This window comes from Schistocerca cancellata, unplaced genomic scaffold (assembly GCF_023864275.1).
Source record: "Schistocerca cancellata isolate TAMUIC-IGC-003103 unplaced genomic scaffold, iqSchCanc2.1 HiC_scaffold_1151, whole genome shotgun sequence".
NCBI classification, from domain to species: domain Eukaryota; kingdom Metazoa; phylum Arthropoda; class Insecta; order Orthoptera; family Acrididae; genus Schistocerca; species Schistocerca cancellata.
Window position 1 is genome coordinate 8,572,426 of NW_026047150.1, and position 16,424 is coordinate 8,588,849.

A 16,424-nucleotide genomic window follows, 5' to 3' on the forward strand; every position below is an offset into this window, starting at 1 on the left:
CCAAATACCCATATGTCATCCGCATGGCAGTCATGACCATAGAGGCCATGCTCACGGCCCTCACCTAGGTTCTCGCCATTGAGGGCCTGCCTCACATGTTGGTCTCCGATAATGGCCCCCAATCCACGACATTCTCCTTCCACGACTTCTGTCAGGTCAACGGTATCAAACATATCCGTAGCCTACCTTTCCACCCTTCCTCCGATGGCGCAGTGGAGAGGTTTGTCTGCACATTTAAACAACAGTTGACAAAGGTAGTGGAAACATCTCTAACCACATCAGCCCTCACCCTGTTCTTGAGCACATATCCCACCACACCAATTGACGGACATAGTCTGACAGAGCTCCTCCATAGGCGACAGCTGCAGACCCTGCTCCATTTGCTGAAGCTGTCAACTTCCCACCCCACTCCTAGCCATCTCAGCGTTACGCCCCCAGCATGGCCTTGTGGGCCCGCATGTAAGGAAGCAAGGTGGACTGTGCTCTTGCCATGGTCGTCACGGCCCATGGTCAGTGTGTGATGTCAGTGCACATGTCGAAAGGATTCTAGCCCGACCATCATAACCAGCTCCATCCATGTACCCCTGTGGGATTACCGCTGCCATCTCCTCCTACACTACCTCCTTCGGGTACAGACATGGTCATCGAGTCGTTGCCACTGCCCTCGGTTGCTACATCCCCGCAAGCCTACCGCCAACCCTCCCCATCCTGAGGTGGATCGGAAGCTCCTTGTAACACCCTGCCCTCTGGCTTGGCCGACATGGACACCTCGGATGTCCCTTCCTCCCCGACAATGGCAGTTACAAGCTTGGGTCTTCTCCCATCTGCCGAACACCGCAGCACAGACTGGGGCATTTTCACCCCAATGCACAAGTTTCAGGGGGGAAGGATTTGGTACCAAGCTCCACGTGTTTCAAATCCACAGGAGACCGCATGGAACTTGATGACCACTAGAGGTCTCTGGAGCAATCACCCCAAATGCTGTGGCTGCGCGTGCTCCTGGCCCTGAGTCTAATGTGGGGGCGCCACTGTGGAGCATGTGGCCCACTGGCCAATAGAAAAATACCCTGTCTCTCACTCAGTGAGGCAGTCTGGTGTTTTCATTGAGTCAGTTGACATCTCGCTTACAGACATCGTGTTTACATTGTGTGTGCTTGCTTCCCGTTTACGAGGGGGCATAGTTTGATTTCGTGAGGTTATCTCTTATGACCTTGTTCCTTAATAATTTGTTGTTGATCTTGGTACCTTGCTTGGTTGTCTGTCATCTCGATTGTCCTTCCATTCCATTCCTGTTTGTTCGCAGCCGCTCCAGTCGATACCACCACATTTTCATTAGCGGTAACCCATGGCATTCCTGTTGCGGTTACAACAGGTGGCAATTTTTATTTTCACATCCACTGGGTGTTTAGTGTAAGGGAACCATCACATCCAGCATACTGACTACTGGAGAGACTGGGAAAATCTTCTTTCTTCTGGTATGTTCTCATTTACTTACATTCTTATCAGTTATATTCATCAAGTTCACAGTAGAATAATTTATTTGTTCTTTGAAATTTTGTAAATATTTTATCCTTTACAGCTGGGTAATGTTGTTGTTTGGCTACAATGTTTATTCTCACTTCAACAGGTTTTCAGTGGAAATGAGACACCACATGTACCATACTTACAGATTTTTTAAAATTGATAAATCGGCTTTGTTTAGGTATGTCCTTACTTTGTATTGTATTTTTGATAGTCATATCCCTATGTACACCAAGAACAATGTATTTGCAATACAAAACATAGTAAATGTTCTTTCCTCACAGCAGGGAGATTCCATTGTATGGGTGCAATGTTTATTTTCCCATCGACTGTGTTTTGGTGAAGGGAACCACCACATCCATCATACTGACTACTGGAGATAACTGGAAAATCTTCTTTCTTCTGGTATGTTCTTCTTTTGCTTGGCATTCTTATCAGTTACATTCTTCCAGCCCACAGTGGAAAAATGTATTTGATTTGTGAAATGTTCAAAATTTTTTACATTACAGCAGGGTGATGTGGTTGTGTGGCTAAGTTGATTATTCTCTCTTGAATGGGTTTTGTGGTGGTAATGACATACCACATTCACCTTACTAACTAACAGATTATCAGAGCTTGATAAACAAGCCTTGATGAATTCTTCTCTGGTTATCAGCCGAGTGGTGGCATCATCTTGTCGCAACGTTTCAATGAGTTTCATACTTCTGGCGAAGTGACGCGATGCTGTGTTCTGCATATCTATATAGCTGCTTGGCTGTCATCCACTACTGCAGGCCGGCCAATCACGTTCTTCCAGCAGGGAGTACCGCGTGGGTATTAGTGGGGGCAGGGGCTGCGGCGCTGCCCAGTATCTACACCAGGTGGCTATCCAATCTGTCTGCGGATGCCACTGCCTTCAGATCAGAGTGTTCCTGATGTATTTTGTCAATTGTGGGATTCCAAGGTGCACTGAGCTGAAAACCGCTACCCCTGTTTACTAAATTGTTGTGCAGACGTATGTCCACTGCCTCTTTGAAGATCGAGCCCCAGAAACTGTTGGTGCTGCACAGCTTCTTCGAAGGTGTGTCCCTTGATAATGCTATGTTTTGCTACCGCAGACTTGTTTGTCTGTCCTAGTCATACATTTCTGATGTATCATTGTATCTACCCGATATATTCCATCCCACATTCGCACTCAATACTGTAAATGCGCAGTGTCTGCAACCCCAGCTGGTCTTTGGTTGAGCCAAGAATATCTTTGACTTTTTTGGTGCATGAAAGACGGTCATTAGTTCGTGCTTCTTTAATATTTTTATGATCTTGGCTGTTGGCAGTCCAGCAAACGGCAGAAACGCCACACGTTTTGCTTCATCTTCTTCTTGTTTCTCCTCCCGCCTCTTGTCTGCATGCAAGGTGTATCTTATTTGTGTCTCAGTGTAGCTCTTAAAGAAGGTTTCTCGCAGATGTGCTAACTCACGCGGCAAACTCTCGCTGTCGCAGATCGACCAGGTTCTTTGTACTAAGGTGTTCATTACTGTGTTACATTTTGCTGGATGGTGGTAACTCCAAGTATTGAGATATAAGTCCATGTGCATCTTCTTCCTGTAGACCGAATGTCCCAATGTACTGTCCGGATTTTTCCTAATCAAAATATCCAAGAAGGGAAGGCAGCCATTCTCTTCTACTTCCATGCTAAATTTGATGCTATCATTTACGTCACTGAGATGGTGTAGGAACTCCTATAGTTTTTTCTTGCAATGGGGCCACACTACAAAAGTGTCATCTACATATCTGTAGAACACCTTTGGTTTATGGCAGCTGGTGTTCAATGCCACATTTTCGAAGTGCTCCATGCACAAGTTGGCATACCTGGGGATAGGGGGGGGGGGAACCCATGGCAACACCATCTGTTTGTTGATAGAATTTCCCACTACATTTGAAGTACATTGTGGTTAACACAAGATAAAAGAGTCTGAGTGTGTCCTCATCGAAGTGATCTTCGAGTAGAGCTAAGGAATCATCCAGAGGCACACGGGTGAAAACAGAAGTGACATCAAAGCCAGCTAGTAGATCCTTCTCATCCAGGCGTAACCCTTGGAGTACCTTAACAAATTCGGTCGAGCTCTTGACATGGGGAGGGCAATGACCCACGAGTGGTTTTAACAGGTGTGCTAGGTGCTTGGCTACACCATACATCAGAGAATTCATGGTGTTCAATATAGGATGTAGTGGGACATTCTCCTTACGGATCTTTCGGAGGGCATACTGTTGTGGTGGAGCCGGTGCCCGAGGGTAAAGCTTCCTGATGGTGTTTCTGTCAAGTCCACAGCTATTGAGAAGATCGATGGTCTTGCCTGTAACAGAAGCAGTTGTGTCTTTCCCCACTTCTTTGTATGCTGGATCTTGTAGTAAGATGTAGATCTTCTACCAGTAATCTTCTGACTTCCGTAGGAATGTCGCATTCCTTTTGTCTGGTGCTAAGACCGCTATACCCTTGTCATCTCGTAGGTTCATCAGTGCTTTGTGCTCTTCTGCTGTAATGTTGTTCTTAGGCATTCTTGCTTTCTCGAGTACCCTGCTGGTCTCCCTCCTCACTTCCTCGGCTGATCTCAGCGGGAGTCCACATGTGGCTTACTCGACATATAGATATACAGAACAAAGCACCCTGACACTTCACCAGAAAATGATGGGTATGAAACTCATTGAAACATTGCGACATGACAACGCCACCACTCGGCTGATAACGCAAGAAGAATGCATCAGTGGAATACGCCAAGAAAGACTGCAATCGCATAAATATGCTTTGTTTAGGAATGTCCTTCCTTTGCATTATAGTTTACATATTCATATCCCAATGTTCACTATGAAGAAAATATTTCTCTCCTTGAAGCAGGGAAATTACATTGTATGTCTGCAATATTTTTTTTCTATCAACTGGGTTTTTGGTGGAAAGGAACCACCAAATCCAGCATAATGCCTATGGGAATGACTAGGAAAATCTTCTTTCTATTGGTATATCTTTATAATGAGACACCACATGTACAATATTAACCAACAGATATTCCGAACTTGTAAATCTTCTTAATTAGGTATGTCCTTCCATTGCTTTATATTGTTATAAGTCGTATCAGTATGTTCACAAAGAAAAATTTATTTGCTTGACATGATGTAGTAAATCTATCTATCCTCACAGAAGCAAGATTACATTGCATGGGTGCAATGTTTATTATACCATAGAATGAGATTTTGGTGAAAGGGAACCACCACATCCAGCATACTGAACACGGGAGATACTGGGAAAGTCTTCTTTTTTTGGTATGTCCTTCTTTTGAATTATAATCATATCAGTTATATTCATCAAGTTCACAGTGGAATATTTTATTTGAATTGTGAAATGTGGGAAGGTTTTGTTCTTTACAGCAGAGTTGTCATGTTGTATGGCAATAGAGTTTATTCACCATTCAATGTGTTTTTGGTTCAAATAAGACATAATGTGCACCTTACCAACTAACAGATTCTAGGATCTTAATAAATACATTTTTAGGTATGTCTTTCATTTACTTTATATGTTTAAAAATCATGTCAGAATGGTCACTAAGAACAGTCAATGTACATTACAAAATGTAGTAAATCTTACTTTCCCCACAACAGGGAGATTCCACTGTACTGGTGCAATGTTTATTTTCCCATCGTCTGGAAATCTGGTGGAAGGGAACCAAAATATGCAGCATACTGACTATGGGAGATACTAGAAAGCCTTCTTTCTTTTGGTATGTCCTTCTATTAAATTTTATTCTTGTCAGATATATTTTTAAAGTTCACAGTTGAATAGTTCATCGAACTGCAAAATGTTGTAATGTTTTATTTCTTTATAGCCGGGTGATGTGCTTGTTTTGCTACAAATATCGTTCTCCATTCAATAATGTTTTATGCAAGTGAGACATGGTGTGCACCTTACCATCTTACAGACCTTCGGATCTTAATAAATATACTTTTTAGGTATGTCATTCATTTACTTTATATATTTATAAATCATATCACAATTGTCGTTAAGGACAATCAATGTATATTACAATATGTAGTAAATCTTTATTTCCTCACAGTAGGGAGATTCCATTCTACGGGTGCAATGTTCATTTTCCCACCGACTTGCAACCTGGTGGAAGGGAAACACCACAACCAGCATAATGGGTGTGGGAGATACTAGCTACCCTTCTTTCTTTTGGTATATCCTTCTTTAAAATTCAATACTTTTCTGATATATCTCTCAAATTCACAGTTTACTAGTTTTTTCGAATTACCAATTGTAGTAAAGTTTTTTTTTTCTTTACAGCAATGTGATGTGGTTGTTTAGTACAATTGAGACATAACATGCTCCTTGCAAAGTTACAGATTTCTGATCTTAATAAATATACTTTTTTAGATGTTCTTAATTTACTTTATATATTTGTTATACATATAAAAGGATCACTAAGAAGGGTTAATGTACGCTACAGTATGTAGTAAATCTTGATTTTATCACAGCAGTGAGCTTCCATTGTACAGGTGCAATGTTTATTTCCCGATCTACTGCGAATCTGGTGGAAGGGAACCACCAGAACCAGCATAATGAGTGTGGGAGATACTAGCTAGCCTTCTTTCTTTTGGTATGTCCTTTTTTTAAATTTTATTCTTATCAGATATATTTCTTAAGTTCACAGTTTACTAGTTTATTGTAATTGAAAAATGTAGTAAGTTTTGTTCTATATAGCAGGTTGATGTTGTTGTGTGGCTACAAAGATTACTCTCCATTCAATGTGTTTTTGGTGAAAGTGAGACACAATGTGCACCTTACCAAATAACAGATCTTCTGATCTTAATAAATATACTTTTTTTAAGTTGTATTGTTGTTGTTCTTGTTGTGGTCTTCAGTCCTGAGACTGGTTTGATACAGCTCACCATGCTACTCTATACTGTGCAAGCTTCTTCATCTCCCAGTACCTACTGCAACCTACATTCTTCTGAATCTGCTTAGTGTATTTATCTCTTGGTCTCCCTCTACGATTTTTACCCTCCACGGTGCCCTCAAATGCTAAATTTGTGATCCCTTGATGCCTCAAAATATGTCCTACCAACCGATCCCTCTATATACTTCCACCTTTCTGATTTCCCTTCTTTGCTTAAGACTGGGTTTCCATCTGAGCTCTTGATATTCATACAAGTGGCTCTCTTTTCTCCAAAGGTCTCTTTCATTTTCCTGTAGCCAGTGTCTATCTTACCCCTAGTGATACAAGCCTCTACATCCTTACATTTGCCCTCTAGCCATCCCTGCTTAGCCATTTTGCACTTCCTGTCGATCTCATTTTTGAGACGTTTCTATTCCTTTTTGCCTGCTTCACTTACTGCATTTTTTTACTTTCTTCTTTCATCAATTAAATTCAGTATCGCTTCTGTTACCCAAGGATTTCTACTAGCCATCATCTATTTACCTACTTGATCCTCTGCTGCTTTCACTACTTCATCCCTCAGAGCTACCCATTCTTCATCTACTGTATTTCTTTCCCCCATTCCTGTCAATTGTTCCCTTATGCTCTCCCTGAAACTGTACAACCTCTGGTTTAGTCAGTTTATCCAGGTCCCATCTCCTTAAATTCCCACCTTTTTGCAGTTTCTTCAGTTTTAATCTACAGTTCATAACTAATAGATTGTGGTCAGAGTCCACATCTGCCCCTGGAAATGTCTTACAATTTAAAACCTGGTTCCTAAATCTCTGCCTTACCATTATATAACCCATCTGAAACCTGTCAGTATCTCCAGGCTTCTTCCATGTATACAACCTTCTTTTATGATTCTTGAACCAAGTGTTAGCTATGATTAAGTTATGCTCTGTGCAAAATTCTACCAGACGGCTTCCTCTTTCATTTCTCACACCCAATCCATATTCACCCACTATGTTTACTTCTCTCCCTTTCCCTACTGTCGAATTCCAGTCATCCATGACTATTAAATTTTCGTCTCTTCACTACGTGAATAATATCTTTTATCTCATTATAGATTTCATCAATTTCTTCATCATCTGCAGAGCTAGTTGGCATATGAACTTGTACTACCGTAGTAGGCATGGGGTTTGTCTCTATCTTGGCCACAATAATGCATTCACTATGCTGTTTGTAGTAGCTTACCCGCACTCCTATTTTTTTTATTCATTATTAAACCTACTCCTGCATTACCACTATTTGATTTTGTATTTACAAACCTGTATTCACCTGACCAAAAGTTGTGTTCCTCCTGCCACCGAACTTCACTGATTCCCACTGTATCTAACTTTAACCTATCCATTTCCCTCTTTAAATTTTCTAACCTATCTGCCTGGTTAAGGGATCTGACATTCCATGTTCCGATCCGTAGAACACCAGTTTTCTTTCTCCTGATAATGACGTCCTCTTGTGTAGTCCCCATTTAGACATCCAAATGGGGGACTATTTTACCTCTGGAATATTTTACCCAGGAGGACGCCATCATCATTTAACCATACAGTACAGCTGCATGCCCTCAGGAAAAATTATGGCTGTAGTTTCCCCTTGCTTTCAGCCGTTTGCAGTACCAGAACAGCAAGGCCGTTTTGGTTAATGTTACAAGGCCAGATCAGTCAATCATCCAGACTGTTGCCCCTGCAACTACTGAAAAGTCTGCTGCCCCTCTTCAGGAACCACACGTATGTCTGGCCTCTCAACATATACCCTTCTGTTGTGGTTGCACCTACACCTATCTGTATCACTGAGGCATGCAGGCCTCCCCACTAACAGCTAGGTCCATGGTTCATAGGGGGGGGGGGGACTAGTATGTCCTTCATTTACTCTATATATTTACAAACCATATCAAAATGATTTACTAGGAACAATCAAAGTACATTTCAATATGTAGTAAAGCTTTATTTCCTTACAGCAGGGAGATTCCATTGTACGGATGCAATGTTTATTCTCCCATCAACTGGGAATCTTAGATTAGATTAGTTTTCTCGATCCATAGATCCATGCTGAGGAGATCCTCATGGATGTGGATCATGTCAAATATTTTTTATATTTTTTTATTTTATTTAAAGCTGAAATAACAATACTAATAGTGTGAGTATATACAAAACATCATTTGTTTCTATTAAAAAATTTGTCAATGGAGTTGAAAGAGTTGGCCACTAGTAAATCTTTCAGGCTCGTTTTAAACTGATCCTTATTTGTAACTAAATTTTTTATTTTTGCTGGCAAATTATTGAACATGAGTGTTCCTGAGTAGTGGACCCCTTTTTGTACTAAAGTAAGTGATTTTAAGACTTTGTGCAGATCATTTTTGTTTTTGGTATTTTATGTATGAACTGAGTTGTTTGTTGGAAAAAAGAGATAAATTATTTAAGACAAATTTCATTAAAGAGTAAATATACAGAGAGGCAGTAGCCTTTGACAAATCACAGAAAATACCTGCAACTCATAATTTGCTATTTAATGAATTAAGTACATTTTCACTGTAGGTGTAAATAGCCTTCTCGATTTCAGAACCCTTCAGAAATCCAAAGTGTGTTCTTGATTATATGTTATTTGTGGTCAGATGGTTGAGAAGCTGCCTATACATTACTTTTTCTAAAATTTTTGAGAATGCTGGCAAAAGTGAAATCAGTCTGTAGTTTGATGGTATCTCTTTATCCCCACTCTTGAATAGAGGCTTAAAATCTACATCTTTTAGCCAATCAGGAAATGTCCCAGTTATAATAGACTGGTTACACAACTAACTTCGAATTGTACTAAACTCACAAGAACATGCCTTAATTAACTTTGTTGATATGAATAGATTATAATTTCCTGTGGGTGCTTGGTAAATAGTCACTATTATATAGGATCTGTTATGGAACTCTACATCTGTTGCACATACTTCTAGATGCTGCTTTAAATAGAATTTATTAATGTCATTATTCTTGAATTTATGGCAGTTTTTAATGAATGTGGCAACTCCTACTCCATCCATATCTACTCTGCAGAAGTAGAAAGCTAGCATAAATCCTGAAATCTGGTGGAAGGTAACCAACACTTGCAGCGTACTGAATATGTGAGATACTAGAAACCCTTCATCCTTTTCGTTTGCCCTTTTTTTTAATTTTATTCTTATCAGATATATTTCTCAAGTTCACAGTTGAATAGTTTATTCGAATTGCAAAACGTAGTAAAGTTTTTTTTCTTTACAGCAGGGTGATGTGGTTGTGTGGCTACAAAGGTTACTCTCCATTCAATGTGTTTTGGTTGCAAATGACCCTCAACGTGCACCTACCAACTAACAGATCTTCGAATTGTAATAAATATACTTTTTGTAAGAATTTCCTTCATTTACTTTATATATTTACATATCATATCAAAATGGTCACAAAGAACAATCAATGTACATTACAATATGTAGTAAATCTTTATTATCTCACAGCAGGGAGATTCCATTGTACGGGTGATATGTTTATTTTTCCATCAACTGGGAATCTGGTGGAAAGGAACCACCACATGCAGCATACGGTCTATGGGAGGTACTAGAAAGCCTTCCTTCTTTTGGTGTGTCCTTATTTTAAATTTTATTCTAATCTGATATATATCTCAAGTTCGCAGTTGAATGATTTATTCGGGTTGCGAAATGTAGTAAAGTTTTTGTTCCTTACAGCAGGTTTTATGTGAGTGAGTTAGTACAAAAATTATTCTCCATTCAATGTGTTTTTTGCGCAAATGTGCCACATAGTTGTAATGTAATGGACTACTGAAACCATCGATACAATCCACTGGCGAGCTACGCGTTGCTGTGAATCGACATGAAAGAACAATTATATATAAAATTACAGTGAACTTTAATTACGTGAACATAGACAGAAATATTATCGCTCTATTATAAAAACTAATAATTTTCAGGACAATAATATTATGTATTGCTGCAGAACTATTTGGGAACTCTATTCAATTTTCGTACTGTTTTCATAAGTGTATAAGTGAGATGTAAAATGTATGCTCAATTCATGTTGGCACACCTGCGTACTATGAAAGGTCGTGGATTGTTGAGGCAGAAACAGTTACGTTATAAACAGTATCAGTCACGTAGCATACTACAAACCCAAGGACCCATTGTAGTAACAATTACATCAAATCCAGAAGTTACCCCTAGACAACGAGTATTCATGGTGAGGTAATTAAATTATTTCATGTTCGTACTGTGAAGTTACCTTCTCTTTGTCAAATATTTCTCTTATGCTCTGTTAATAGAGTGAACAGACTGACGGGGACTTGTGGTCCACTATTGAAACCAGGAAGACCTCACAGGTTTTTAAACACGTGTCATAATTTGATATAAAATAATTGATGATATTTCATATTTGTTCCCCGGACGAGAGAGGTACAATACATATGGGAACACTCTGTCCGGGATTCAAATTGCATTGTTCGAACTGATACTTGTTCTATGTTCACAGATAACAATAGGTACAGTAACAGTAAATCGGCCAATAAAGAGGAAGAGGAAAAGGAATTCAATGAAGAAGGCAAATAACATATCTTAAAGTACGGAAACAATTAAGCAACAACAAAATTAGGCCTACACTTTACGGCGGACGCAAGACCACGCGGGAAACAAGGTAAGTGCATATATTGATTTGTTCATATTGTTAACTGTTTTAGACGTATTTTGTGGGTTAATAAGTTTAAAAATCTCTTGCTTTAAAATGGCGATAACGGAGGATATTACAAACAATCTTGTCGGGGGGGGGGGGGGGGGGGGTTGGCAAATTCGAATGCAAGTGGTGAGCTTAGTACCAGTACAGGAATGGAGAACACATTATCAAAAAATGTCGTTGAAGAATTAGATACATCCACGATGCTGCGATTACTTTTAAAACAAAATTCTGAATTGAAGAACGTAATTGAAAATAAAGTGTCTCGAATTGTTAGAAAATTCAAAATGTGTAGAAGAAAAACTTTTGAAAGAAAATAGCCAAGTGGCTCAGAAATTCTAGAAAGTAAGTGAAGGTATCAGATCTGACATGGAATTAATGAAAATCAATTTAGAAGAACGTGCAAATAAGATTGAGGATAGGGTGTCGACGTAGAAGATACGCTCAATAAAGTCAAACTAACGATCAAACGGGAAGCGGAAGAAACCGCGAAAAATTTCGAAGTATTTGCAAATGAAAGGAAAATTAAATAGGGGGGAAATGATTACCGGAATTGAGTTGCATAAGAAAAATTGCTGTGGCAAACTGTCAATGCTTGAAAACAATGTTGTGGAAAAAGTAAAGACTGTTGGGAATGATGTGGTGTTGTAACGCTGTAATTAAAGACAATGAGCATGAGGTAGTACGATTAAAGCAACAACTGAGATTCGGGACAATTTAGTCATGAAATCGGTGGCGACTTCATTTAACGGATTTTGGCCACGTGTTGTGCGTAATTTTCCAGGGGTCAGAAAATTACACCCGGTTGACTTGATTATGAATTGTAGTGACAATTTTCGTATGGAATGAAAGAATGGAAATTATCGAAGTAATTATAATAGGAACAATCAAAATTATCAGCAAAATCGACATAACTGTCAGGAAAATTCCAATACTCAAGACAAGGGCAAACGGAGACGAAATGAGAACAGGGCAAGAAATAATTATGGGTGAAACGGGAATAGACAATGGGAAAATTCAGAGAGAGGACAAGATGGGATTTTGCAAGGGCGGTTAAACTATGAGCCATCCCGATGAGGGCCTGTCAGTTTAGGACGAACAGATATAACTTCAGAAATCAGGCTATTAGAAACCAAAGTAGGCATATAGATACTAATTACGGAAGAAGACAGGTGATTATACAAGTAGGGCACCGGATGTTGTAAGAGAGCATTTGATAATCAATTTTGGCACCAAATAAGTGATAGGGGGACAAGCAAAGATAATTGTAGACACATTAGTATTAGGAATCGTGGGGATATAACGAAGAATTTGTTTATGGAGAAAGAAAATGGTATCTGATGCGGGGGGCTGTTGCTATGTTAATAATACTAATGATACCTATGATAATTATGGAATTAATGTATTGTGATAAAATTGTAGTAACTTGTGATCTGAATTACGTGGAGGCTTCTGTGACTGAGAATTAGAAAAAAGTGCAGAACAATAGAGTTGTAGAATTGAAGGAAGCAGATTGTGTTGATGATGTGGGAGATAATGTTTGATAATGTTGAAGTGGTTGATGGTAGGGAAGTTGAGTCATGTGTTGAGGTATTGAAGGATTCTGAGGAAAAGGCTGTTGATGGTTAAGAAGTAGGTGCTTCTTTTTATTGAAATTCTTATCAGTTTAATTCATCATATTCACAGTGGAATAATTTATTTAAATTGCAATATATGGTTAAATATTTGTTGTTTAGTGCAGGGTCACCTGGTTGTATGGCCACAAAGCAGATTCTCCATTCAATGGGTTTTTGTGCATATGGGACTTCACATGCACCTTACTGAATAACGGTTGTTCGGAATGTGAAAAATCTTCTTGTTTAGGTATCTCCTTCATTTGCTTTATACATTTAAAAATTTTATTCCAATGGTCACTAAAAATAATCAATGTGCTGCACAAATTGTGGTACATGTTTCTTCCCTCTCAGCAGAAAGATTCCGTTAGATGACTGCTATGTTTGTTCTACCATTGAGTGTCATTATAGTCAATGGGAACCACCACTCCCAGCATTCTGACTATTGGGAGTTACTAGGAAAGACTTCTTTCTTTTGCTAGGTGCTTCTTTTGATTGATACCGTTATCACTTATATTCATCAATTTCACAGTGGAGTAATGTATTTGAATCGTGAAATGTGGATAAGTGTTTGTTCTTTACAGCAGGGTCATCTGGTTGTATGGCCACAAAGCAGATTCTCCATTCAATGGGTTTATTGTGCATATGGGACACCACATTCTCCTTACTGAACAATGGATGTTCGGAATGTAATATATCTTCTTGTTTAGATATCTCCTACATTCGCTTTGTATTTTTAAAAATCTTATTCGAATGGTCACTAAAAATAATCAATGTGCTGCAGAAATTGTGGTACATGTTTCATCCCTCTCGGCAGGGAGATTCTCCTTTCATGACTGGTATCGTTGTTCTACCATTGAGTGTGATTTTGTTGGATGGGCACCACCACTGCCAGCATACTGACTATTGGAGTTATTAGGAAAGACTTCTTTCTTTTGCTAGGTGCTTCTTTTGATTGATACCGTTATCACTTATATTCATCAATTTCACAGTGGAGTAATGTATTTGAATCGTGAATTGTGGTTAATTGTTTGTTCTTTACAGCAGGGTCATCTGGTGGTATGGCCACAAAGCAGATTCTCCATTCAATGGTTTTTTTGTGCATATGGGACACCACATTCTCCTTACTGAATAATGGATGTTCAGAATGTGATAAATATTCTTGTTTAGGTATCTCATTCATTTGCTTTGTATTTTTAAAAATCTTATTCCAATGATCACAAAAAATAATCAATGTGCTGCACAAATTGTGGTACATGTTTGTTCCCTCTCTGCAGGGAGATTCGGTTTGATGACTGCTATGATTGTTCTACCATGTAGTGTGATTTTTTTGGATGGTAACCAACACTCCCAGCATTCTGCATATTGGAGTTATTAGGAAAGCCTTCTTTCTTTTGTTATTGTGCATCCTTTGATTGATACCGTTATCACTTATATTCATCAATTTCACAGTGTAGTAATGTATTTGAATCGTGAAATGTGGATAAGTGTCTGTTCTTTACAGCAGGGTCATCTGGTTGTATGGCCACAAAGCAAATTCTCCATTCAATGGGTTTTTTGTGCATATGGAACACCACATTCTCCTTACTGAATAATGGATGTTCGGAATGTAATATATCTTCTTGTTTAGGTATCTCCTTCATTCGCTTCGTATGTTTAAAAATCTTATTCCAATGGTCACCAAAAATAATCAATGTGCTGCACAAATTGTGGTACATGTTTCATCCCTCTCGGCAGGGAGATTCTCCTTTCATGACTGGTATCATTGTTCTACCATTGAGTGTGATTTTGTTGGATGGGCACCACCGTTTCCAGCATTCCGACTATTGGAGAAATTAGGAAAGCTTTTTTCTTTTGCTAAGTGCTTCTTTTGATTTATACTGTTATCACTTATATTCATCAATTTCACAGTGGAGTAATGTATTTGAATCGTGAAATGTGGTTAAATGTTTGTTCCTTACAGCAGGGACATCTGTTTGTATGGCCAAAAAGCAGATTCTCCATTCAATGGTTTTTTTGTGCATATGGGACACCACATACACCTTACTGAATAACGGATGTTCAGAATGTGATAAATCTTCTTGTTTAGGTATCTCCTTCATTTGCTTTATATTTTTAAAAATCTTATTCCAATGGTCACTAAAAATAATCAAAGTGATGCAGTAATTGTGGTACCTGTTTGTTCTACCATCGAGTGTGATTTTGTTTAATGGGAACCACCACTCCCAGCATTCTGACATATATTCATCAATTTCACAGTGGAGTAATGTATTTGAATCGTGAAATGTGGCTAAGTGTTTGTTCTTTATAGCAGGGTCATCTGGTTGAATGGCCATAAAGCAGATTCTCCATTCAATGGGTTTTTGTGCATATGGGACTTCACATGCATCTTACTGCATAACGGATTGTCGGAATGTGATACATCTTCTTCTTTAGGTATCTCCTTCATTTGTTTTATATTATGCAAATTCTTATTCCAATGGTCACTAAAAATAATCAATGTGCTGCAGAAATTGTGGTACATGTTTCATCCCTCTCGGCAGGGAGATTCTCCTTTCATGACTGGTATCGTTGTTCTACCATTGAGTGTGATTTTGTTGGATGGGCACCACCACTGCCAGCATTCTGACTATTGGAGTTATTAGGAAAGACTTCTTTCTTTTGCTAGGTGCTTCTTTTGATTGATACCATTATCACTTATATTCATCAATTTCACAGTGAAGTAATGTATTTGAATCATGAAATGTAGTTAAATGTTTGTTCCTTACAGCAGGGACATCTGTTTGTATGGCCAAAAAGCAGATTTTCCATTCAATGGTATTTTTGTGCATATGGGACACCACATTCTCCTTACTGAATAATGGATGTTCTGAATGTGATAAATCTTCTTGTTTAGGTATCTCATTCATTTGCTTTGTATTTTAAAAAATCTTATTCCAATGATCACAAAAAATAATCAATGTGCTGCACAAATTGTGGTACATGTTTGTTCCCTCTCTGCAGGGAGATTCGGTTTGATGACTGCTATGATTGTTCTACCATGTAGTGTGATTTTTTTGGATGGTAACCAACACTCCCAGCATTCTGCCTATTGGAGTTATTAGGAAAGCGTTCTTTCTTTTGTTATTGTGCATCCTTTGATTGATACCGTTATCACTTATATTCACCAATTTCACAGTGTTGTAATGTATTTGAATCGTGAAATGTGGATAAGTATTTGTTCTTTACAGCAGGGTCATCTGGTTGTATGGCCACAAAGCAGATTCTCCAATCAATGGGTTTTTTGTGCATATGGGACACCACATTCTCCTTACTGAATAATGGATGTTCGGAATGTAATATATCTTCTTGTTTAGGTATCTCCTTCATTCGCTTTGTATGTTTAAAAATCTTATTCCAATAGTCACCAAAAATAATCAATGTGCTGCACAAATTGTGGTACATGTTTCATCCCTCTCGGCAGGGAGATTCTCCTTTCATGACTGGTATCATTGTTCTACCATTGAGTGTGATTTTGTTGGATGGGCACCACCGTTTCCAGCATTTTGACTATTGGAGAAATTAGGAAAGCCTTTTTTCTTTTGCTAGGTGCTTCTTTTGATTTATACTGTTATCACTTATATTCATCAATTTCACAGTGGAGTAATGTA